Source organism: Psammomys obesus, unplaced genomic scaffold (genome assembly GCF_907164565.1).
Source record: "Psammomys obesus unplaced genomic scaffold, mPsaObe1.curated_primary_1811, whole genome shotgun sequence".
Classification (NCBI taxonomy): Eukaryota; Metazoa; Chordata; class Mammalia; order Rodentia; family Muridae; genus Psammomys; species Psammomys obesus.
In genome coordinates this window covers 14,113,537-14,138,650 of record NW_026594428.1, presented here as the reverse complement: position 1 = coordinate 14,138,650, position 25,114 = coordinate 14,113,537, and the positions used below count along the sequence as shown (strand labels likewise).

General features: G+C 41.4%; 1 non-coding gene across 1 annotated transcript; it reads left to right on the top strand.

Moving 5' to 3' along the window:
- Nucleotides 1-13,095: 13,095 nt before the first annotated feature.
- Nucleotides 13,096-13,202, top strand: LOC129685519 (U6 spliceosomal RNA). The gene has a single exon (XR_008721505.1). It is a non-coding gene; the product is annotated as a U6 spliceosomal RNA (small nuclear RNA).
- The last annotated feature ends 11,912 nt before the right edge of the window (nucleotides 13,203-25,114 follow it).

The window sequence follows — 25,114 nt, the reverse complement described above, 5'->3', positions numbered from 1 at the left end:
GAACTCAGGACCTCTGGAAGAACAGATAGTGCTCTATAACCACTGAGCCATCTCTCCAGCCCCTAACTTCCTTTTCTAGAAAGACTTGGCCACATGGACATGACTCCTTGGGATAGGATAAGGAGATTACAGGAGCTTTGTACAGTTTATGAGGAAGGGGCTGGAGACCCTCTGGATGATCACTCCTATTACAAAAGATGTTCAGAAAGAGCTCAGAAAGAACTTGCTCAGCTACAAACAGCAGCTGAGAATTAAAAATAGTCAAGTTTGTTTAGCACCTCTTTGTTCTTACGCCACTTGCTGTAACTGCAAGATTTTGCCCAGATGACCTATGATGTAGAGGTTTGTCTGAGAAAAGCACTGAGTTAATGATTAAATATGCTTGTTTGCTTGCAATGTAAATCCCTGTATCGTGTGTGTAGAGTACAGCTTGCTATATTCTGTCTATTTTCATCTGTGGGTCTTCTGTGGAAAGACAAAAAGAGTTTGATCACGTAGAAAAAAATTTATAAGGAAATGATTTAACAATAAAAGACTGGAATTAATTCTCTGCTCTAATAAGAAGAGAAGAAAGAGAGAAGAAAAAAAAGAGAACGTAGGTAGACACCAGAGAGACTGCCTCCCGAGAACAGTCTCTTGAAATGAGTCATCCATCAGCTTGTGCTTGCCTCTGTGTGTGAAGTGATTTTCTCTCACGCTGATCCATTCCTCTCCATCTCCAGATCCATAATCAGCTGAGGTTGGTCCCCCTGCATACCTGCAAGGAAATTCCCTACACACTTGTTATTTTGGCAGCAAGGATGAATAAAAATTACAGAAAATCTTCCCTTGTAGCAATCTTCTATTATGAGACACATATTTTGTACTCTTTTGTTCATTGCCCTCATCATTAAAACATGCTGCTAGAAGGACTCCAAGAGGAGTCCCAGTGAGGTTCCAGCACCGAGAGTAACAGAAGCCGCAGGCCCCATACCAGAGCAACAGGTCGTTGCAATGAACAGTTGAAAGCAAAGAAGTATGGACAGTACTGTGGGACACACTGTGACACCCTACAACTTCCACTAGATTTTTTTCTCTGTTGGGGGAAAAGTTGCAGGGTGGAGGGCAGGTATAAAGGGAGGAGGAGATGGGTGGGATTGGGGTTAAAGATGTGAAATTCACAAAGAACCAATAAAAAGTAAAAAAAAAAAAAACAAAAAACAAAAAAAAACCCTCAAAAAAAACAAACCAATCAACATGCTGTTGGAGTTCTTTCCATCTTCAAACCTTGCCGTGGCCTTATTTTCTGTATAGCTCTTGACTTCCCTTTTGTGGTATAATCTTCCAAGAATCAAGACCTTGTTATAGTTTGTTAACTTGACACAAAGTTAGATATACCTCGGGAAAGGAACTTTCATTTGAGAAATTGCTTCTATCAAACTGGCCTATTGCCATGTTTGGGGGTGGGGTTGGGGGTTGGGGGTTGGGGGTGTGTGTGGCCTACTGTGGGTGGAGCCATCTCTGTGCAGGTGAGCCTGGCTAAGAAAGGTAGTTGAGCAAACCAGAGAAGTAAGCCTGTAAGCAGTGCTGCTCTGTGATTTCTTTTTCAAGGTCCTGCCTTGAGTTTTTGCCTAGTTTCCTTCCATGATGTGTTGTGGAATGGAATAATTTCTGTTTTGTTTGTTTTTTTAAGTTGGCTTTGGTCAGTGTCTCATCTCAGTAACAGAAAGCAAACTAGGGTATTCCCATATTTAGTTGTAATGGAAAATAAATGATATTTGTTTGCTTTTTTTTTTCCTGCTTTAATGAATTTGCCTCTTTAAAAGCTTAATAAAAATTATGTATGGTGGTAATTTTGCGTAAATTTGGGTAATTTTAAGAAAGAAATAAAACATAATTTTGAGACCAACTCTAATTACAGACTCCTAATTTCAGGAACAACTTGAAACTGTCTGTTCCATTGCCTCTGCAGTGTGAGCTGTGAGGAGATGTGGTGGGTAGGCGCTCTCTTTTCTGGGAGGGAACTCTCAGGTTGGTCTGTTTTCCCTATTGTGCTCAGGAGCTAATTTTCCCAGGAGCTCCCACCATTAAAACACATAAATATATTATATAAATATATGCATGTTTAATATATAAATATATAACATATAACATATTTATAAGTATATATTTATATATAGGTAAATATATAATACAATAATATATTTTTTATAAATACATATACATATTCATATATGAATATATATAAAACTTAAATATATAATGTATAACATATATTTTATATATATAGTTTATCTTAGATACTGGTGGAGAACTTTCATTTGTCTTTTTTTTTCTTATCAGCCACACAGTTAGCAAGGCTGAAGATGTCTGTGACAGTTTCCAGCTGGGACCACTGAGCTTCAGAGAGCTAACAGCTGCCTGGTCCAATAACAGGTGAGTGATCCTTCCAGTTCTGAACACAAGCAGGCTTGTTCATCACACGTTGGAACCTGACCCCTCGAGTCCTATTCTGTGATGGAAGGGGGTTATAGTGAATGTTTGTATAAAGTCAGAGTTGGGGTAATTTTCCTCTCCTTCCTTCACCTGGCAAGATTTAAGGTTGACAATTCATCCCTGACATATTTACCTTTTATTAGCAAAAGACTTTTTACTTCTCACTTAAATAAAAAACTGAGCTCATAAAGTGTGTTTGCGATGAGCAGGCTGCAAGCAAACAGTTATAAAATGAAGATGCCTTGAGTTGAGAACAGCCGGAGATGCATCTGACTGTATTTTATAAACCACGTGGTTTATAAACCATTTTCAGCATGCTGGTGAATCAGCTGTAGAGTAAGGCATCAAGACCAACACTCTACTTTGGTTTTTAGAGGTGTGGCACTTCAATCCCTCAAGGTCACAGAGACATGGAACTTAGAATTAATTAGTTAAGTTTCAACATATATACATATGTATACACACATATATGTGGGATGGAAAAGTAGAAGGTAAACTATGAGAAGGCTAAAGGCAGAGAGAAAGGGAACAAGAGAGGGCAGTGGGAGGATGACCAGGAAGCAGGAGGGAGGCCTTTTGGGAAGGACATGGGGGGATGGGTGGCAGTGGGGAACAGACAAGCAGGGGCTGTGATCATACATGTGTGAAGTCTATTGCTCTCTTTGTTGACCATCCCCATTCCCCCAAAAATACTCACCCCCAAACTTCCCCCCAAACCAAGTTAAACTCCTCACTTGCACTGAAGTTTGTGACGCCTAACCTAGTTTTCAGGTCTTTGTTGACTCAGCAACTATTGAGAACTCATTAAAGTATTTTTCTAAGAAGAGTTTTACTTGGTTAACTTAATTATTTCTTTTGTGGATTAGAAATTCCATATATTTTTCTACAAGGCCACAAGCATGTCAAGGCATGGGTAAATTACTCAAATCCATGTTAGACAGTTTTCATTCATAAAAAAAGTGGCTGGACTAGTGAAAAAAATCCAGTTATGGTGTGTCTCTTCCATACCCTTCAGAAGCTTTTGGGGAGGTGTTGGAGCCATGGAGTGCAGTTGGCCCGTACATCCTAGCGTCCATTAAATGTTGGTACCATTTAATGTTAGTAGGTCTCTAGAAAGAAATAATGTTACCTAGCTGTGAAGAAGAAAGAAAAATCACTTTTTGAAGTCTGAGGTGGCTGAGTAGGTAAAGACTGTAGCAACATAAGCCTGGTGACCTGTATTTGATCCTTTGAACCTGTGTAGAAAACTATCTTTGGTGGCACTGCTATGCCCAGATCTTAGGGTGCCCAAAGACCACCAGGAGCTGGAACATGTGTGCAAGAGCAAAGAGCTTTATTGGAGTTTAAGCTCAGTCTCTCCACTGTCACCAACACAGTGGATCAGAGAGTCCCAAGCAGCTCTGCATGGCAGGGTTTTTATTCGGGTTTGAGCAAGAACCAGGAATTCCCAGCTTACCTTTTTGCCCATCATTTGATACATGTCATGAACTGAAGCAAAGACTAAATTTTTATGCTGTTAGGATGTATTCCTACACTGTTAAGAGAAAAGGGTGGAAATGAACTTCTTGCTTGCCCTCTTTCTAGCCAAAGGTCATGGTTCCATCTAAATGAGTGACTATTAGGACCAGGCCCATCCATCAGCAGCCTCGTTAGAGGGAACTGTGTACAGTGGTAGCCTAACATTTTTATTCTGTCGAGGGGTGACTAAATGGTTTCCTGAAAATGCATTTCAGCCTAATGACCATGCCTAAGTGCACTTAAGTGCTGTCTACCAAGTTCTAAGGATACTTTTGTGGAACTCTGCTGGTTCAGGTTGGAATCTGTCCTATCCAGAGAGCCCACTGAGTGATGGACTCTTGTTTTCTCAGCCGGGTTCTCTCTCCACCTGATCTAGAGGCTCACATAGCCCGCAGGGAAGATTACAGGCTAGACCCTTTCCTGACAAAAACCACCTGTTCAGCTAGCATCCAGGGATTCCTGGAGATACCCACCCAATGCTAATAAGATTTCTTGTTGTCTTGACATTCTGAACGACCTTTGACTCTACCTGGAGATTTTTCCCTCACCCGTAGAATAATTAAGTACTATGTTCTCCTTAGGACAACTTGCTACCTCATGTAAATGAGCTATTGAACCACTACATGTAAATCAAGTATCCAGTGAACTCATCGAATCAAACACATTCACCCTCTGAACCTCTCTCACTACCCAAGGTTTATAAGTCCCTGATTTCATATTATTCCATTATTATGGAATAAACATTATTCCATGTGAAATCAGGGAAATAAGTGAAGCTGCATGCTTTGTGATACCATCAGCTTTGAGAGGGATCCCCTCCTCCCTGCAGGTTCCATGCCAGCCACCGTAAGCTTTCGAGGAACTGCCTTGGCAGCCATTAACTTGCATGTCTCCAGGCCAAGTCTCACTGGACCCTGCCCTCCAGCTCACTGGACCTGGGCCTTGTCAGGCCTGTGGCTCCATTGCAAGCTGATCAGGCATAGGCTTTCTTTTGCACCTCTGTCATGAATAGAGCAGCTTAGCCAAAGGGCTGTAAAACTTTGGTAACATCACAGATTTTAATTTCCACTGCCTCTGAACCAGCAATCTTATTTAAAAGAGCTACCTCTAATTCCCAGGTGGAAAGCCCCTTTCCCCTTTCCCTCGTGAGACTGGGAGCCTTGCCTATGGAATGAGCCTCTCCCTAAAGTGCTCCAGCCATTCTGGAGAAATGAGGTCCTTCTGTTCTTCATCAGGAAACGGACAGCTGTATCCCAGACTTCTGCCAGACAAAGACCAACATTCCTTGACAAAATTCCATCATATATTCACTGTCTTCCTCCACAAGAAATTCTACCACAAGGCAGAAGGGCTACACATTGTGTTGAGCATCTTGTTTTCCTTGAGTCTAGAATTCCAGGCTATATCCATGAACCATGTGGCACTGAATCATTTTTCAAGGGTGTCATTTTTCTACTGTGGTAGTGTAACAAATGACCACACATCCAGAGATGGAGCTCAGCACAAATTTGTTGTTTCACAGGCCCAGAGGTCAGAATTCTGAAGAGTTTTATAAGCTGTCATGAGAGTGTTGGCATAGCTGTATTCTTTCTGGATGCTCTGAGGGCTCTGGAGGAGAGTCTGTTTCCTTACCTTTTCAGGTTTGTGAGGTGGCCGACTTTCTTGGTATGTGGCTGCATCACTCAGGCTCTGTCCATTTTGACAAGTGCTCCTCTGGCTCTGACCCTTCTGTTTTCCATTTATTAGGATACCTATGATTGCATTGGTCCCTTCAAGAAATCCCATCATAATCTCCCAACTCAAGATCTACCACTAGAGTCATGCCCGCAAAATCTGTCTTATCAAGTAAGATGCTACAAGTTCTGCGGGTTAGACTATGGACATCATTGGAAACTCTTTATCAGAGTCAGATTCCATGTAGCTTTTCAACAGTGTTCAGCGGATTGATTCTGTGGTAAATGAAGGAGAAGTAAGTGAATAAAGCCAGAAAGCCAGCTAGCATATTAAGGCATAGCTGTTGGTGTGCCCTATCATTTCGGAGCCAAAATGTTCTTGTATTTGGTGTGTAAGGGTTCCCTCGTCTGTGAGCTTCGCTGGAGCAGGTTCTCTGTTCAGTGGATGACAGTGGCCGTGATTCCCACGTGGGCTCAGCGCTAGTATTCGCATCTGCATAGCGCTGTGGAGGCTTCACGTTAGTCTCCAATCCCATGTTCAGTGGTGAGGCTGGTGACATGGCTGTAAGGGTTACACTGCTCCTCAATTCCCCAAATCAAGTGTTGGGCTAATTCCCCAAGACAGTGCCCAAGCTGTCCTTTAGTGTCTCCATTTTCAGCTTGGGGACACATTGTACCCTGATTCATCTTGTGCAGTTTGTAAGTAGCTCTGGATCTTCCAAGCTGATGAGCTTCGGTATCATCTGAAGGGTGATATATAGGTATTTTATTTCAGCATGTGTTTAAGATCTTTCTTTCATTGTTGGGTGTTTTTAGATTTCACTTTAATTTTATTCACTTTTGCTCCAAAGTTTTGGCCTGTGACCTGTGCACTGGGGCTTTTCATCAGTTCTGACTTTTAGCTGTAGTTTGTTTGAGTGCACTTTCAGCGCTTCTCTTTCTCATGACTATCACTTTTTGATCATAGCCACTAGGAGCTATCACAGCACTTTCAGTATCTCTCACTCTCTTTTCTGAAATGTAACCCTCCCCCCCTTTTTTTTTACTGTATTCTGCACAACTTATTCAGATCTTCTTCTAGTTCATCATTTTTCCTATACCTAGCTTGCTGCCAAATAAGTATATTTATTTTCAATTTTGTGTTTTTATTTTAGTGTAGTATTCTTCTATTTTTGAAATTTTTACTTAATTACTTTCAAGGTGTCACATCATATTTTTACTTTTTTCCATTGCAAATGTTTTTATGCATATGACTTGTCTAAGTTTTTAAAGATTATATATTTTTTATTTTATGTGTATGAGTGTTTTCCTGCACATATGTCTGTGCACCAGCTATGCATCTGATACCCATGGGAACAAGAAGAGGGTGCCAGATTAGTTGGAACTAGACCTTATAGTAGGTTGTGGGCCACCATGTGGTTGCTGGGAACAGAACACTCTCAGAGCAGCTGGTACCTTACCTGCTGAGCCCTCTCTCTAGCCCCTGATAGAAGTTGCTATTTGTTTGTTTGTTTTCGAGTTCTCTGTGTAGTGTTGGCTGTTCAGGACTCTCTCTGTAGACCAGGCTAGCCTGGAACTCACAGAGATTCACCTGCCTCTGCCTTCCTGAGTGCTGGGATTAAAGGCATGCACCACTATGCCCATTTTAATTATTTAATTTATATTTTTCTTTTATTGAAAATAGATTATTTTCTCTTACAATATATTCCAACTATAGTTTTCCCTCCCCCTACTCCTCCCAGTTTTTTCCACCTCCCCTCCAGATACACCCTCCTCTGTCTATAATTAGAAAATAACAGGCTTCTAAGAGATAAAAACCAAGCATGAGAAAATAAAATATAATAAGATGAAGTGAAAACTATCACACTGAAGATGGGCACAGCAACCCAACCAGAGGAAAAAAGTCCTAAGAGCAAAAACAAGAGTTAAAGACCTACTCACTCTCACAGTCAGGAGTTCCATAAAAATACTAAGCTAACAGCTATAATATGAATGCAGAGGACCTGGTGTAGATCCATGTGGGCCCTGTACCTGCTGCTTCAGTCTCTGTAAGCTCATATGTGCGTTGCTTGGTTGACTTAGAGGGTCTTGTTCTCCTGGTGTCCTCCGTCCTCACTGGCTCTTACATTCTTTCTGCCTCCTCTTCTGTGAGATTTTCTGAGCTCTGGGGTGAGGGATTTGATGGAGATCTCCAGTTTAGACTCTCTCTCTCCATATAATATCTGGCTATGGGTCTGTGCATCTGTTCCTACATGCTGCTAGAGAAAGCCTCTCTGATGATGACTGGATAAGGCACTGATCTATAGTATAGAAGAATATTGTTAGCAATCATTTTCTTGATTGTTTTTGACCAGTAGTGTTTGGTTTTACCCTAGCTTTCTGGGCTGTCTGGTCTCTGGCTTTTGATTACCAAAAGAGTGTTGGGTATGGGTTTCTTCTTTTGGAGTGGTACATAAGTCAAATCAAACTTTGGTTGGCTTCTTCCGCAAGTTCTGTGCCACCATTGCCCTAGCATATTACGTAGTTAGGACAAATTGTAGGTCAAAGGTTTGGTGTCTGGGTTGTTATCCACATTTCTCTTTTGGTAGCCTGCAAAGTACCTTCTTGCGCCAAAGATACTAGAATGTAGGGGTGAGGGCTCCGTGTTGGCACCCACTCAACTTCTCCATGTTCAGTGGGTGTGGTCCTCTGCAATGGGGTCCTACTGTCAGTTTGCAGAGAGCAACCTTTTGTCTTAGCAACAGCATGGGTTGTTTGGGGATTTCCATGGGAACCCCTTGGCTAACAACTCAACTGAATGCAACCTAGTCACTGCACTGAAAGCCTATCCTGGCTGTAAGAGATGGCCAGTTGAGACTCCGTACCTCCTGTTACTAGGAGTCCTCATTAGGGTCACCTTCATATAATCCAGGAAGTTCCCACTGCTCTAGGTTTTTATCCCCAACACCCCCCCAAATGCTACCCTCCAATTCTACCCACAATTCTCTCCCTCTAGCCCATTTCTCACCACCACTCAATATCCCATCCCCCCTCAGCCCACCCATACATACTATTCTATTTTCTCCTCCTAAGAATATTCCTGTATACCTCCAGACACCTGCTCTTTGCCTTACCACTCTGAAGTGTAGGTTAGTTATAAGTTACTTAATGGCTAATATTCCATTATAAGTGAATGTATTTATCTTTCTGGGTTTGGGTTACCTCACTCAGGATTTTTTTTTTGTTTCATCCATTTGCCTGCAAATTTCATGATGTTATTTTTTTTTAAACAGCTGAGTAATAATTCATTGTGTAAATGTACCACAATTTCTTTATCCATTTTTCTGTCGAGGAACATCCAGTTTGTTTCCAGTTTTTGACTAGTATGACTAAAGCCACAATGAACATGGTTGAGCAAGTGTTCTTGTGGTAGGATAAAGCATCCTTTGGGTGTATGCCCAAGAATGGTGTAGCTGGGTCTTGAGGTAGATTCCCACCTTCCTGAGGAACCACCATACTGATTTCCATAATGGCTATACAAGGTTTTATTATCACCTGCAATGGAGGAGTGTCCGCTTTGCTCCACATCCTCACCAACATGAACTGTCACTTGTGTTACTGATCTTAGCCATTCTGACCAATGTAAGATGAAATATCAAAACAGTTTTGATTTGCATTTTTCTGATTGTTAAGGATGTTGTATCTGTCTTAGTGCTTCTCAGCCATTTGAGTTTCCTTAATTAAGGCTTCACTGCTTAGATCTGTTTCCCATTTTAAAAACTGGATTATTTGTTTTTTTTTTATATCTAGTTTCTTAAGTTCTTTTTTATATACTTTAGATATTAGTCCTATATCAAATGTGGAGTTGGTAAAAATCTTTTCCCATCTGTAGGCTGCTGTTTTGTCTCTTGCCTCATAGAAGCTTTTCAGTTTTATGCAGTCCCATTTATTAATTATTGATTTCAATGCCTATCAGATCACTGTTCTATTCAGAAAATTGTCTCCTGTGCCAATGTAGTCAAGGCTCTTCTCCAATTTTTCTTCTATCAGGTTTAGTGTTTCTGATTTTATACTGAGGCCTCTGATCCACTTGGACTTGAGTTTTGCACAAGGTGATAAATATGGATCTATCTGTATTCTTCTTCATGCAGCCATCTACTTTGACCAGCAGGATTTGTTGAAGATGCTTTTTTCTTTTTCTCTCAACTGTGTATTCCCTGCTTCTTTATAGAAAATCAGGTGTCCAGGCTTTCAATTAGATTCCTTTGATGAATGTGCCTGTTTTTATGTCAATACCATATGGTTTTTATTAATCTAACTGTGCAGTGCAACTTGAAATAAGGAATAGTGAGATCTCCATATTTCTTTTACCATTTAGGATTGTTTTAGCTATCTGTGTTGTTGTTGTTTTTTTTCCCCCCGATATGAAGTTGAGAATTGTCCTTTCAAGATCTGTAAAGAATTGTGTTGGAATTTTGATGGGGATTGTGTTGAACCTGTAGATTGCTAAGTCTAATAGTATTTACGGGTGGACTGGGGGTGGGGATGCCGGATTGGGTGGTGGTGGGAAATGGGCTAGGGAGAGAGTGTGGAGAGATGGCAGGAATTGGAGGGTGGCATTTGTGTGTGAGAGGATGGCCATTTTTACTATCTTAATCCTATTGCTTCATGAACATGAGAGATCTTCTGCTATTGTCTTCATTTCTTTTTTCATAGTCTTGAAGTTTTTAATATCTTCAGTGTGTTTTAGGGAATGGCTCCTAAGCAGGTGACCAGTTCAACCTAGAATTGGCAAGAGAGCAGGATGACAAGGGAGATGCCCAGTACTTCCAGTCCTCATGTGCTCCTAACATTACCTTTGACACCCTATGTCAAAGGTGAACATGTGTGAACATGGAGAACATGTGTGACTATTCCCTGCCTTGGAGAATGGCCTGGATATTCTCTCTGATACCTCTGCTGGTTTGGTAGCTCTAGTCGATCCAGTCCTGTTGGTGTCTAGATCTGTAAGACTCTCTGACCACATTCACTGGTTACTACAAAGCTGTGTCTTCTGATAAGGCACCATACCATCTGTGTTGGATATTTATTTCATCACTCTTGTTCTCTTAGCTAGATCATCATAATACCTATGACTTGATAAAGCCTTTCTTCTTTTTCTTCCCCTTCTTCTACTCCTCCTTCTTCTTGCTAAACTTCATTCTCTGAGGATAAGAGCCAAATGTGTCATCAGAATAGCTAATATGGGTCACCAAACTAAGCACTTAACCCATTAATTTTTGCTTGGAACATATTTAAAGAACAAATTGAAAGGAATTTGAGATTTATAATAGTGAAGGATATAGTCATAATCTAGTAAAGAATAAAAAATATCAAATAATTAAAAGATGAAAACAACAAAAAGAACACTTTAAAGTATTATTAGGTGAAATAAGTAGCAGTAGTATTTATGATAATTGATTTGAGCTCTTTTTGAGGGGAAGGGTATACTCTGAATGTCTAGGGGGAACATTTTTTAATTAATTACACTTTATTTACTTTGTATCCACCTCTAGTTCCCTCCGTCCTCCCTCTCCAACCCTTACCTTCCCCCTTCCCCTCCATGTATGCCCCTCCCCAAGTCCACTGGTAGGGGAGGGCTTCTTTTCCTTGCTTCTGATCCTAGTCTGTTAGGTCTCATCAGGAGTGGCTGCATTGTCTTTCTCTGTGGCCTGGTAAGCCTGCTTCCCCCTCAGCGGGGAGGTGATCAAAGAGCAGGCCAATCAATTCATGTCAGAGACAGTTAGGGGAAACATTTTAAACAAAGACCAAAACCCACAAGATCTCTGGTCAGAAGTGTGCCCAGCACGTTTGAGGAGAAACCAGGAGTCCAGGAAAGAGTGGGGGCTGCAAGAAAGCAGGAGCAGGAAGAGTGGAGCTGGAGACACGGGCCTGGATCATAGTATGCCTGCCTTTTCAGAATCATATTGTTGTAAGCTTCCTTTGATGGGGTGTGGAGATATCTGATGTACATTTAAAAACTGTAGTCATGGCTGTCTTGCAGAGAACAGATTGTCCTTTTGAATTAATCCCCTGCTGTTTGTTTAAAGAAACCCCATGAAAGCTGATATACTTACAGGCTTGCAAATACTAATTATGATCTAGGAGCTGAAATGGGCTAAGTTCCATTTTTCTCTTACTCTGAAATTATATAGGTTGTCATCCCAAGGTGAAGGCAGATTTACTGACATCAAATCAAACCATGACAATCCATTAGGAAAACTTGATAGCATCTTAATAATAGCTAGGATTTTCTAAATGTAAAGGGCAAAATGACATTACGCTCCCCACCTACAGACTGTCCCAAGCTCTATTCATATGAGAACACTTTATTAACTCATTTGCTTTGGAGGGTCTCATAGTTAAGTCAAGTTCAGTCTGTCATCAAAGCCATAATCCATCCTGTGGGTCATGGGAAATATGCAACAAAGAGGAGAAAGGAGGACTTTCAGAGCATCTGCCAAAGTTGTTTACGATGTAGTTCAAGTAACAGTGCGGCTGTGGTGAGAGTTCAGGATCGAGAGTGGATCTTGACTATGTGTTGGGTGAAGAATTAGCATTTTGTTTGATTAACTTTGTCAAAATAGATGGGCTTTATGAAAAGCAAGTTCTTTTTCTCTCTCTGTGTGTGTGTGTGTGTAACTTTCACAGAAGTGATTTTCTTTTATACAAATCATTAAAGGAAGAAGGAAGAGTCTCAGTCTTCACAGAGGTGGGGCAATTTATTAAAATCAAAGGCATGAAGGCTCTGCAAATTGTTGGACACACACACACACACACACGCACGCACGCACTTTTTTTAAAGACAAATCTTTTCTTTTCCCTCTTTTCCTTTCTTTTTTTGAAGATAGTTTCATAGTTTACTCAGCCTGGCTTTGAGTTCATGATCCTCCTGACTCAGTGTCTTTAGGACTGGGATCACAGATACATGCTCCCACACTCAGCCGGTGGTCAAGTTTTATTAAAGAGTTCTGAGCTTGGGCTAGGTTACATTTTGCTAGAGTTTTTGAAGGGCCAATGTAAATTTGGAAAGAATAATTGGCTCAGGTGACTTCTGAGTTTCTTTCAACTCTGAGAGGCCCTGACTAGAGGATAGGATCTTGTGACTTCCCCTTCCATTAAAGATGTCTGTAAGCAATGTTTAAATGGCCATCTTGTTTTTAATCCCTCCATTGGCTGCTTTTATCCCTCCATCAAGCAAAATGAGAAAGTGACATGGCAAGCACTTCACTCTACTGGGTCTGAGAGCAAGGTCTGTTGAATGCCTTGTCCTTTGTGGCCTGAAGTCCGATAGCTTCTATTCCAACAGTTCTCTTTTCACTGATTTGCCTCCACACTGGCTTTGCTATAATCTGACTTTGGATCTGCTGAAACATTCACACAGTCACTAACTTTTTAAAAACATTTCCTCGTGCTCGCTTCGGCAGCACATATACTAAAATTGGAATGATACAGAGAAGATTAGCATGGCCCCTGCGCAAGGATGACACGCAAATTCGTGAAGTGTTCCACATTTTTTCACCAACCCTTTATCTGACAGAGGACTCATATCCATTATATATAAAGAACTAAAGAAGCTGAAAAGCAGCAAACCAAGTAATCCAATTAAAAAATGGGGAACAGAGCTAAACAGAGAATTCTCTGTAGAGGAATATCGAATGGCAGAGAAGCACTTAAAGAAATGCTCAACCTCATTAGCCATTAGGGAAATGCAAATCAAAACAACCCTGAGATTTCATCTTACACCCATCAGAATGGCCAAGATCAAAAACCCAAGTGACAACACCTGCTGGAGAGGTTGTGGAGAAAGGGGAACCCTCCTCCACTGCTGGTGGGAATGTAAACTTGTACAACCACTCTGGTAATCAATCTGGTGCTTTCTCAGACAACTAGGAATAGCGCTTCCTCAAGATCCAGCCATACCACTCCTAGGCATATACCCAAAAGAGGCTCAAGTACACAAAAAGGACATTTGCTCAACCATGTTTGTAGCAGCTTTATTTGTAATAGCCAGAAGCTGGAAACAGCCCAGATGCCCCTCAACTGAAGAATGGATGCAGAAACTGTGGTATATCTATACAATGGAATATTACTCAGCAATGAAAAATAAGGAAATTATGAAATTTGCAGGTAAATGGTGGGACCTGGAAAGGATCATCCTGAGTGAGTTGTCCCAGAAGCAAAAAGACACACATGGTATATACTCACTCATATAAACATACAACATAGAATAAACCCACTAAAATCTGTACATCTAAACATACTAAGCAAAAGAGAGGACCCTAACTAAAAATGCTCAATCCCCATCCTGAAAGGCAAAGAGGATGGACATCAGAAGAAGAAGAAAACAGGAAACAACCTCGGAACCTGCCACAGAGGGTCTCTGAAAGCCTCTTTCGTGCAGACTATCAAAGCAGATGCTGAGCCTGATGGCCAACTGTCGAGCAGAGTGAATGGAATTTTATGTAAGAAGTGGGAAATAGTAAGAGCTGGAGAGGACAGGAACTCCACAAGGAGAGCAACAGAACAAGAAAATTTGAACACAGGGAACTTTCCAGAGACTCATACTCCAACCAAGGACTATTCATGGAGATAAGCTAGAACCCTGACAATGCAGCCACTTCTGATGAGAACTGACAGGCTAAGATCAGAAAGAAGGAGAGGAGGACCTCCCCTATCAGTGGACATGGGGAGGGGCATGCATGCAGAAAGGAGGGGGGAGGGTGGGACCGGGAGGGGAGGAGGGAGGGGCTTATGGGGGGGATACAAAATGAATAAAGTGTAACTAATAAAAGTTAAATAAAAAGCAAGACATTTCCTCACACTCTCAGAAGATTTCTGCATGTTTCCACAGAAGATTAAACATTGAATGTGGATTTGTTCACCCAGCTGTAAGCAGCATCTCAAGACTCTCAGCGCTTTTCAATAAGATTAAATTTTACCTTTTAAGGTTCAATTAAATTTTTTTTTTTTAGTTTTGACCTGGAATATATTTGAAAATTTTCTATCAGGAGCTTAATTAAAACATCTCTATGAACTGAATTTTACTTTCAAGGCAGGGCTGACACTGACTTAAAGTTCCTTTGGAGAAGAAATTTGTCTCATTTTTTTCAAGTTGGGTGTTGCTTTGTGGAGACCCTGTTGTGCGAATAGCTGTTTCTGTTACACTGCAACAGCTTTTCATGATTGATTTAGATATTGCTGGAGCAGGGCTCATTCTTGTGTTTGATAAAAATAATTTCTTATGTGGGATGTTAAAATTAAGTTTCTATGGGTATTTATCTCTTTTCTGTTTATCTTTTGAAAGCCATTTTATTTGTTTCCTATTTTAGACAGTCATGAATAAGGCAGCTTTCTAATTTGCAAGCAGACTCTGTGAGAACATGCTTTCGGCTGTTTGGAGGGATGCTAAGAAGTATGATCACTGTCATAGGTAAGCCGTGCTAACTTTTCTAAGAGCTCACTAGCGTGGCTGGACCCTGACATCGTCCACACAGCGATGGGAGCTCAGTGTCTGTATTACACTGAGGAGGGTGAAGTTCATACATCAGAAACTTGGCCATGAAGGCCAGAAAAATGCTGGAAAAGGAGTAAGTTCAGTGCAGTGGTTTGAATGAGGACAGCCCAAGAGGCTCATATAATTTTATGTTTGGTCTCCCGTCTGTGGTCTGTTCAGGGAGGATTAGGAAAATGGTCTGTTGGAGTTGTCACTGGGGGTGGCCTTGTATACTTCAAAAGCCCATGTCAGTTCCAGTCTCATTCTCTCTCTTCTGGCAACTTGTGGATTAGCAGTGATGTGAGCTCACTGCTAATGCTTCACTGCCAAACTCCCCACAGTAATGATAATGGATTCATCCACTGAGACTTAAAGGAAGCTCATAATTGAATGCCTTTCTTTTATAAGTTACCTTAGTCATGGTGTCTCTTCATAGTAATAGACGAGTAATTAATACACAAAATAAAGCATAGTTGCTTTTTGTTTTTGTTCTCACTTCAAACGTAGTTACTCCAAACAATAATTTCTTGATTAAACAATGAATGCCAACCACAAAATGAAGCAGCTTGTGATTTTTTTCAGTAGTCATTAGATAGTAACATTGCAGAATGACATAAACAAGTCCTGTGTTTTAGGTATAGCACACTCACAACACAAAACATTAAAATGCGGATAAGGATGGGAATGCTGAGGCATACTTCAGTCCCTGTATCCAGAAGGTTGAACCAGGAAGATTACACATTTGAGGAGAGCCTGATTACCTCATGCGGTCCTTCTTCAAAATAAAAAGTAGACAAATACACAGGATGAATAAGGTATCAGGTAGCACATGACAGTGACAAACACGGAGAAAGAGCTCAGGAGTTAGGTGGCACATTCAGGCAGCCATGGCTTCTTATTAAAGTAAGAAGCAAAGCCACTGTTGCATGTAAGGGCATGCAGCAGGGAAGAAGACGGCTCAACTAAACTGGAAGAATTTCACACTGTGCACCAGGACTCTGCAAATTGAGGAGAGGGAATTAATAGCTTTACAGATGGAAGATATTGATACAAAAACAGAGCTCTCAACTCGAAAGAGTAAGAAATAGTTTACTCTGGAGATAGATATGAGTGACCATGGAGACAAGACACCAATTTTGCAGTTCTACTAGCATCTACTGTAAAAGTGAAGTTTTACAGTAGCAGCAAAGAAAGCAGTTAATCAAGGGACTTTTCACACGCAGTGGTGGAAAAATCAAGTGGGTGAGCTAAAGCAAAGCAGAGCAATCTCAGGCACTACCTGACAAGTGGTCCCTTAAGTTAACACATTTTAAAAGAGTTTGCCTATTAGCCTCAGAGGGAGGCAAGAAAGGGTAAGATGGTTAACAGGGTAAAAGAGAAATCATTCTTAGCTTCTAGAAAATAAGATCAGCTCCTGCCTCAAGGTTCTTCTCTGTTTAAGTTCCTGTTCTGACTGTCTTCAGTGATGAAGAGTGATGTGCAAGAATGGGCAAATAAATCCTTTCATCCCAAACTTGCTTTTGGTCATGATGTTTGATCATAGCAGTAGTTAACCCTGACTAAGACAGGATATAAAGAGGAAAACATGGGAGGAAGAGAGATTAGCTTTGGGGTAAGGACCTGGTCTTGGAGATAACTCTGTGAACATTGTCAGGGGTCTGTGTTCAAGAATGCAGTTGTTGGGTTGGGAACTGACATAATTGTTAATTTTTATTTTGAAGCAGGATCTTTCTATATAGTCCAGACTGGCTCAAAAACTCAAGAACCTCCTGCCTCACTCTTTTCGGTACTGGGAATGCAGGTGTGTGCCACCATGCCCAGCTCAAGGTGATTGATTCTCTGGGTTAATTTTGTTGGCTCTTGTGCTTAGAAACTGGGTCAAATATTATACTGGATTAAAAAAAAAAACAAAGATGTATTTTGGATAATATAAACATTTAAAATAGTGACCATTGAATAAAGTAGATTACTATCCATAATGAATTCTGTGTTAGGAAAGCTAGTGAGGCAATCTACTGGTCTTCTGTGAAGAGATATGTCTAGGTACTTCTGTGTGACCCAGAATGAGCGTATTATACCAGATCTGTATTAAAATCCTATCTTAGGGCCAGTATTAGCTATCGACACAAAACCTATCTATTTTAGATCTTCCACATTGCAACTGCCTGCCAGGGGGTGTTTGTTACACAGCATTACCATGGTTATGACTGGCTAACACAATTTCGTTTAGTCATTGGTTTTTCAAATTATGTTCATATAGAATATTGATGCTTCCTAAGCTAAATTCAGATTATTTGTTGCCCAGATCAATAAACAGACGTTCCCTTCTACTCCCCTGCTTTATTTTTTAAATTGGAAATATAAATGGATTGTTTTTTGTAGTGTGATTCCTAAAATAAGAATAGCTATTTTTTTTAAATACACAAAACATGGTATTCATGGTAATTGCTTTTACATACAAATACAAGCAGTTTCATGCTGGGAAAACTTACAGCTTGAATAATAGTGAATCCACAATTATTCTATGACATTGGTGGGTATTTTTATAGCTGAATTCTTAAGTTCTACCCTCTCAATTTTCAGCACAAACACAGACAATTCTGAAAAGCTACTTTTAATCTCAATCCAGGAATGAAACATGGGACCTGGGCAAAATACATCCATCTATACATTCCCTCAGGAACTACTCAGAGTGGGGTGACTGTTCTGAAGTCAGTAAGTGCTTTGAGAACTGTTGCTTGAGATTCTCAATTTCTTTTTATTTTTTTCACATTAATTCATTATATATTCTAACTGAAATCCCCCCCTTCATATTCTCCCAGTCCCCAGTCCTTCTTACCCCCCCTCCCGCCATCCCTTTCCCCTAGTTCACTGGAAGGGAGAGTTCTCCTCCTTTGCCATTTGCCCACGTCTCATCAGGACTGCCTGGATCCTCTTCCTCTGTGGCCTGGTAAGGCCACATTGCCAGGGGCAAGCGATCAAAGAGCAAGGGTAGGGGGATTCTCAATTTCTTTAAAGCCTATGGTTAGTGAATGAAACCAATTACAAAAGATAACATTATTTTATAATTTTGTTTGTGTGGAAAGTCTACAAGAACCAAATCCATAATCATAAATTAGATGGGTGATTGGGGTGGGTGAAGGATCAATTTGAGGTGAGTAGAGGACCAGCTTCTAGTGGGCAGATGAGGTTTCTTCTTGTGGTTTCAGAATTAATTATGGTGATTGAACAATTCTGTCTATATGCCAATGGTTTTGAACTAAAGGAGTGACTTTTATGGTGTGAATATTATAGTTCAGCAAAGATGTAAAGCAATTTTGGTAGGGCCCAGTGCTGCTCAGTGTTATACAACTGTTTCCTCAGCACTTGAATATCACCTTCTGGAGAAAGAATGGAGGGTCCTAAAACCCTGGAAGCTGACCAAATGTGCAAGCCTCAGGAAGCTTGGAAAGTCACAAGATTCACAAAGCCTTCCCCCAACATGAAGGTAGTAAAAGTTACTGTGCAAGGACACTGTCTGGTGGAGCTGCCTGCAAGTTGAGGATGAGCCCCAGAGATGTAGCTTTGGTAAATCGTCACCCATGCTGGGGTGGCCTTTCAAGAATGCTGCTGCCTTTGAGTCACCCATGTTCTTGTCATTGAATCTGATAAACCCTGGTTCCCCAAATGAGGCGTCGGTGTGGCTCTTTCTTTGGTCTGTGGTCAATATTGCCTTGGGAGCATGGACATTTGTTTATGTTCTCCTAGGAAAACATACAGCTCTCAGAAAGAAGACATATGGCCGGTGCATGTTGAGTGAGGTGGTTTTATTGAGAGTGAGAACTGGAGATTGAACCCAGAGTCTTGTGTTTGCTAGGCAAGTATTCTTTCACTGACCTACAACTCCATCCCCCAAGTTTACATATGAATGATCTATCTATATACACAATTTTGGCAGAGGGATGCTGTTTTTTTGTTTTGTTTTACTTATAATTATTTATGACATCCTTCAAGACTGTATCTGAGTACTGTTAACATCACCTCATCCCTCCTTGAAGAAACCTGCTCAGTCCAGGGTTCCTATTAACCTCATAATGGCTTTCCAAAATAGAACTTGATCAATTTAATATTTCTGAACTAGGGCAGAGACGTGGCCTCATGATGTCTGCATCAACATCATTTGGCAGTGCACTCACAGGAATGCAGTATGCTTTAATCACAAAAACTGTCTCCGAGGTACAGACTCGGGTCTTTGTTCTACAAAGCCTGGGTGCACACAGAGATGAAAAATCGTACTGGAAGTTCAGTTGACTGATTACCTTGGAAATGGGAATAAGTGAATGGGAAACAGTTGGGCAAACGTCTCCATAAAGTCAATAAGCTGATGGCAAGAAGAAAATTGCCCGTCTTTTTGAGAATACATCCTGTTTAAGACATTGCGATGAAATGCAGAGGACGCACAGAGGTGAAAGCCGGTGGTCCCTCAAGTATGTATTATACATGCGAAGCCAAGATCCTTTCAACAAGATTAATAAGTGTATTCACGGCACACCTCATGCAGACCCACAGTGTGAAGAGCACAGGGACAAGGCTGCAAAATCCTCTGAGGTCTTCAGGCATTTGCACGGTGCAGCCGGACACAGGGAACTCTCCTGGTCTCCTGCAGCAAGAGACAAAGCAATAAGGGCCAAGTCTAAAACACAAGTCATTTCTAGGCAGATCTGGTGGCTAATTAAATGACTAGCTTACCAGCTAAGACTTTTCCTTAGAAACTTTTCTTTCTTTGTTTTCTTTCTTTGTTTCTTCTTTTCTTTCCTCCCTCCCTCCTTTTTCCTTCCTCCCTCCCTTATTCTCTCTTTGCTGATGAGTATTGAACTCAGGGCTCACACAAGCTAGGCAAGTGCCAGCCCCAATCTCAGAAAAATATTCTTCAGAGTTGTAAACATTGTAAATCCTGGAATGATCAAAAGGCAGAAATATCAGGAAAGATCACAGTGGCTTCCTTGCTATTCTTATCAATGGTTAATTATTAAAATGAAATCCATAATTTTATGAAATGAAAATTGGGATTAATTTCTGATTAAAGCAACAGTGTCATCAAAAGATTAGTGTGCTTGATTTTGAGTTGCCTGCTCACTGCGACTGTAGGCAATTCTTATTTACTCTCTAGGATTCAATTTACTTCTCTTTCTCATGAGAACAACTAACTGGGCTATGTGAAATCCCATCTCAAAAACAAACAAACAAACAAACAAACAAAAAGAAAAACCTACAGAAAACTCCAAACCCAACCCAACCAATCAAACATGCCTTCCCCTAAAGAAAAATCCCCAAACCAAAGAGAAACCTATGACTAAACTACCACTACCATCACCATCAAACCTTAGAGAGCCTTTACAGACTTTGAGATAACTCCTCCCACTAGTACCTAACTCCCTTCCTTTTGAATGAAAGCTGGACTTAGTGACTTTGTTCAAATGAATAAAGCTAAAGTGATCAAGGCTTGTCCTTAGGTCCTAGGTCAATGAAAAGGCTGTTTCCCTCTATCATCTCTCCCTGCATCTCTCCTCAACTCTTTTTTTTTCATATTCTCCCCTTATCTCCTTTTGCTCTTCTTTGTCACAACTTGGGGATACTCAGACATCTAAGGAAAGGCTCACTTGGTGAGGGACTGAGCTCTCTGGTTCTTAACCAAAGCTTGCCAACAACTATAAATGTAACCTTGGACACAGATTTCCCAGAACTAGGCAAGAAAGGTTAGGGGTATAACCCCTGTTGACAGTAAGAATACCAGATCACCAAGGATCTTGAGCTGGAGCCACCCAGTTGAGGCACTCTGAGCTTCCCAGTTTCTTAGACATGGTATACGATGGATTGGGGACCTGGCGTAGGCACTGAAGTGCTTTGTTTTCCATGAGGACTTAAGTTTGAATCCCAGAGTCGACATTTTAAAAAGCTGGGCGTGGCAGTATAACTATAATCCTAGCCCCATGAAAGCAGAGGCAGGGGGTTCCTTGGGGGCCCGCTGTCAGCCAATGTAGCCTACTTGGAGAGTTCCATTCTAGTGAGAGACCCTGCTTCAAATAAAGGGCAGACAGCACTGTGGGAAGACAGATGAGGTTTTTTGATCCCACCCCCACACAGAGACATGTGCAAGTGAGACCATAGACACACACACACACACACACACACACACACACACACACACACGTGTGTGTGTGTGTGTATGCATGAGAATGGTGAGAAAAAGCATATTTATTGTTTGAAGTTGGAACATTTGTATTAATTTGCCACAATAGATCATTTGCATAGGCCTCTACTATTGTGGTCCCCATCTTAAAACTGAGAAAACTGAGACACTTAGAGGGCAGATAAAGTACTTTGTGCAACTGTGGAGACAGGATGTGGCCCCCTCAGACATCTGGGTTTATTCACATCCCCTCTTGTCCATAGCTGGAGTACAAGGGACTCTGTGTACCATCCAGTTTTTTTTTTCAAGCTCCTACTACTGTATTTTTTTTTTAAAAAAACATTCTTTTTAACAATATATATATTATTTTTACTTAGGTTTATATGTATGGTTGTGTGAGTGCATTTGCATGTGTGTGTGTCTCTCTGTATGTGCGTGTGTGCACAAGTGAAGGCTAGAAGACAGCTGGAGCTGGAGTTTTGGCCAGCTGTCAGCTGCCCATTGTGGCTGTGGGAAATTGAACTTGAGTCCTCTGAAGAACGACACACTCTTAAGTGCTAAGCTATCTCTCCAGCCCCTTTAGTGTTCCTGTTATTCTGTCAAATTTCAGGGAGCAACAGAACCAAAGAATCCCAGCACAGGGGTCTTTTCTGAGATTGATACTCCAACCAAGAACCAATCATGGATATAACCTAGAACCCCTGCTCAGATGTAGCCCGTGGCAGCTCAGTGTCCAAGAGGGTTCCCCAATAATAAGAACAGGGACTGTCTCTGACGTGAACTCAGTGGCTGGCTCTTTGATCACCCCTCTGTGAGGGGGGAGCAGCCTTACCAAGCCACAGAGGAAGAAAATGAAGCCACTCCTGATGAGACCTGATAGACTAGGGTCAGGGAGAAAGAGGACCTCCCCTATCAGTGAACTGGGGAAGGGGCAGGGGAAGAGAAGAGGGAGGGAGGTCAGGATTGGGAGGGAATGAGGGAGGAGGCTATAGCTGGGATACAAAGTGAATGGCAGAGAAGCACTTAAAGAAATGCTCAACCTCATTAGCCATTAGGGAAATGCAAATCAAAACAATCCTGAGATTTCACCTTACACCCATCAGAATGGCCAAGATCAAAAACCCAAGTGACAACACATGCTGTAGAGGTTGTGGAGAAAGGGGAACCCTTCTCCACTGCTGGTGGGAATGTAAACTTGTACAACCACTCTGGAAATCAATCTGGTGCTTTCTCAGACAACTAGGAATAGCGCTTCCTCAAGATCCAGCCATGCCACTCCTAGGTATATATCCAAAAGAGGCTCAAGTACACAAAAAGGACATTTGCTCAACCATGTTTGTAGCAGCTTTATTTGTAATAGCCAGGAGCTGGAAACAGCCCAGATGCCCCTCAACTAAAGAATGGATGCAGAAACTGTGGTACATCTATACAATGGAGTATTACTCAGCAATGAAAAATAAGGAAATCATGAAATTTGCAGGTAAATGGTGGGACCTGGAAAGGATCATCCTGAGTGAGTTGTCCCAGAAGCAAAAAGACACACATGGTATATACTCACTCATATAAACATACAACATAGGATAAACTCACTAGAATCTGTACATCTAAACATACTAAGCAAAAGAGAGGACCCTAACTAAAAATGCTCAATCCCCATCCTGAAAGGCAAAGAGGATGGACATCAGAAGAAGAAGAAAACAGGAAACAACCTAGGAACCTGCTACAGAGGGCCTCTGAAAGCCTCTGCCATGCAGACTGTGAAAACAGATGCTGAGCCTAATGGTCAACTGTCGGGCAGAGTGAATGGAATTTTATGTAAGAAGTGGGAAATAGTAAGAGCTGGAGAGGACAGGAACTCCACAAGGAGAGCAACAGAACAAGAAAATTTGAACACAGGGAACTTCCCAGAGACTCATACTCCAACCAAGGACTATTCATGGAGATAACCTAGAACCCTGACAATGCAGCCACTTCTGATGAGAACTGACAGGCTAAGATCAGAAAGAAGGAAAGGAGGACCTCCCCTATCAGTGGACTTGGGGAAGGGCATGCATGCAGAAAGGAGGGGAGGATGGGACCGGGAGGGGAGGAGAGAGGGGCTTATGGAGGGATACAAAATGAATAAAGTGTAATTAATAAAAGTTAAATAAAAAATTAAAAAAATTTCAGGTTAGTGGATAATTTTAGAGGGATTTTGATGAATAATGAGCAGTATTATGGTTCCTTAAAAATATTTCAGTTAAAATATTTTTTTTTCCCAGAACCATAGAATAAATCTCAATTCTTTTAAAAAAATATTTTATTCACTTTATATCCTGATCACGGTTCCCTCTCCTTCCCCCCATTCTCTGATTTTCTTCTCCTTTGAGAAGGCGGAGGTCCCCCACGGGAACCAGCCTGCTCTGGTTCATTAAGTCACTGCCGAACTAGGAGTTTCATGTTTACCTTCACTTTCTGATTCCCGGCTGGCCTGTGCTTTCAACACTTTCATAATGAATTTTTTCTGCCCCTCAGTAAGGAAAGCACATTCACTCCAGTCATGGGCACAGCCGGTGAACTCCCCGAGGGCCCTGCGGACGGGTTTCTGGTTCAGACACTCAAAAGAATTTTAGGTCTCACCACCTGACCGTGCGGATGAGCCGGGGGGCTCACATATCACATGCAGCTTTGGCGCTTTCTGTCCCTTCTCGGAAGAAAATCAAACAGTCTGCCAGGGGTTTGCAACAGCCTAGTTTAGTCAGAGATTATATTTTAAGAATGCCTACAAACAGTGTGTCAAATGCCTAGCACTGTCCCGGGGGGAGGGAAGCTTAAACTTGAGTAGTGTTTTCAAGTCTTTGGCATTTTATGTGTGTCACAGAAGGTCGCTGTGGGAGGCAGCTCTGTGCTTTAGGAAGGGTAAAAATTCACAGATTTTTAGGAAGGGATTTGACCTGGGGTTCCAAGAGATTCGAGGTCTACTTGTTGAAGGCATGACATAAAGATCAGGCATGAGCGACTATAGTCTTGTACATAGTGGGGAACGTGCTTCTGCGAGGGCTTTATCTATCTATCTGTCTATCTATCTATCTATCTATCTATCTATCTATCTATCTATCTATCTATCTATCTATCTATCCATCCATCCATCCATCCATCCATCCATCCATCCATCCATCCATCTATCTATCTATCTATCTATCTATCTATCTATCTATCTATCTGGAGACTTTGTTCCAAAAGAAACCTTAACACCCATCATGAGGCTCGACCTTGTTACCTTAGTTCTGAATTCATGTGACCAGTGACCTGAAAGTAGTGACAAACTTCTCACTTCACAGTTGTCAGGTGAAGTCTGAAAACCTGCTTCCCCCATCTGTCACGTCTTCATCTTAGTTTCTTCTTTCTGCCCCTGGGATAAGAACACCAGGACTGGCTGTGAGGCACCAGGGCAACAACAGAGCAAGCACCCTTGTTTGATGCAGAGAATTCTTGTTTTCTAAAGAACCAGCATTCAGAGAAGGGGCGTTATGGTAGCAGGCACTCAAAGAGCGAATGGCAAGGCACCCCAGCAAAGCTGTTTTCCCTCCTGCTCGCTGTGTTTACAGTCTGTTTCTGGGCCTTATTGAGGACGGATGGTTTCTATGAGTTCTTGAACAGGTGCCTGCATGTCATCTGTCTCGTATCCCTAGTGCCATGGTTCTGATCTTCCTTATTTTCCTAATGATTGGAAGCTCACACACGTACAATCTCATTCTGTATGTGTGTACATATGATATACATATG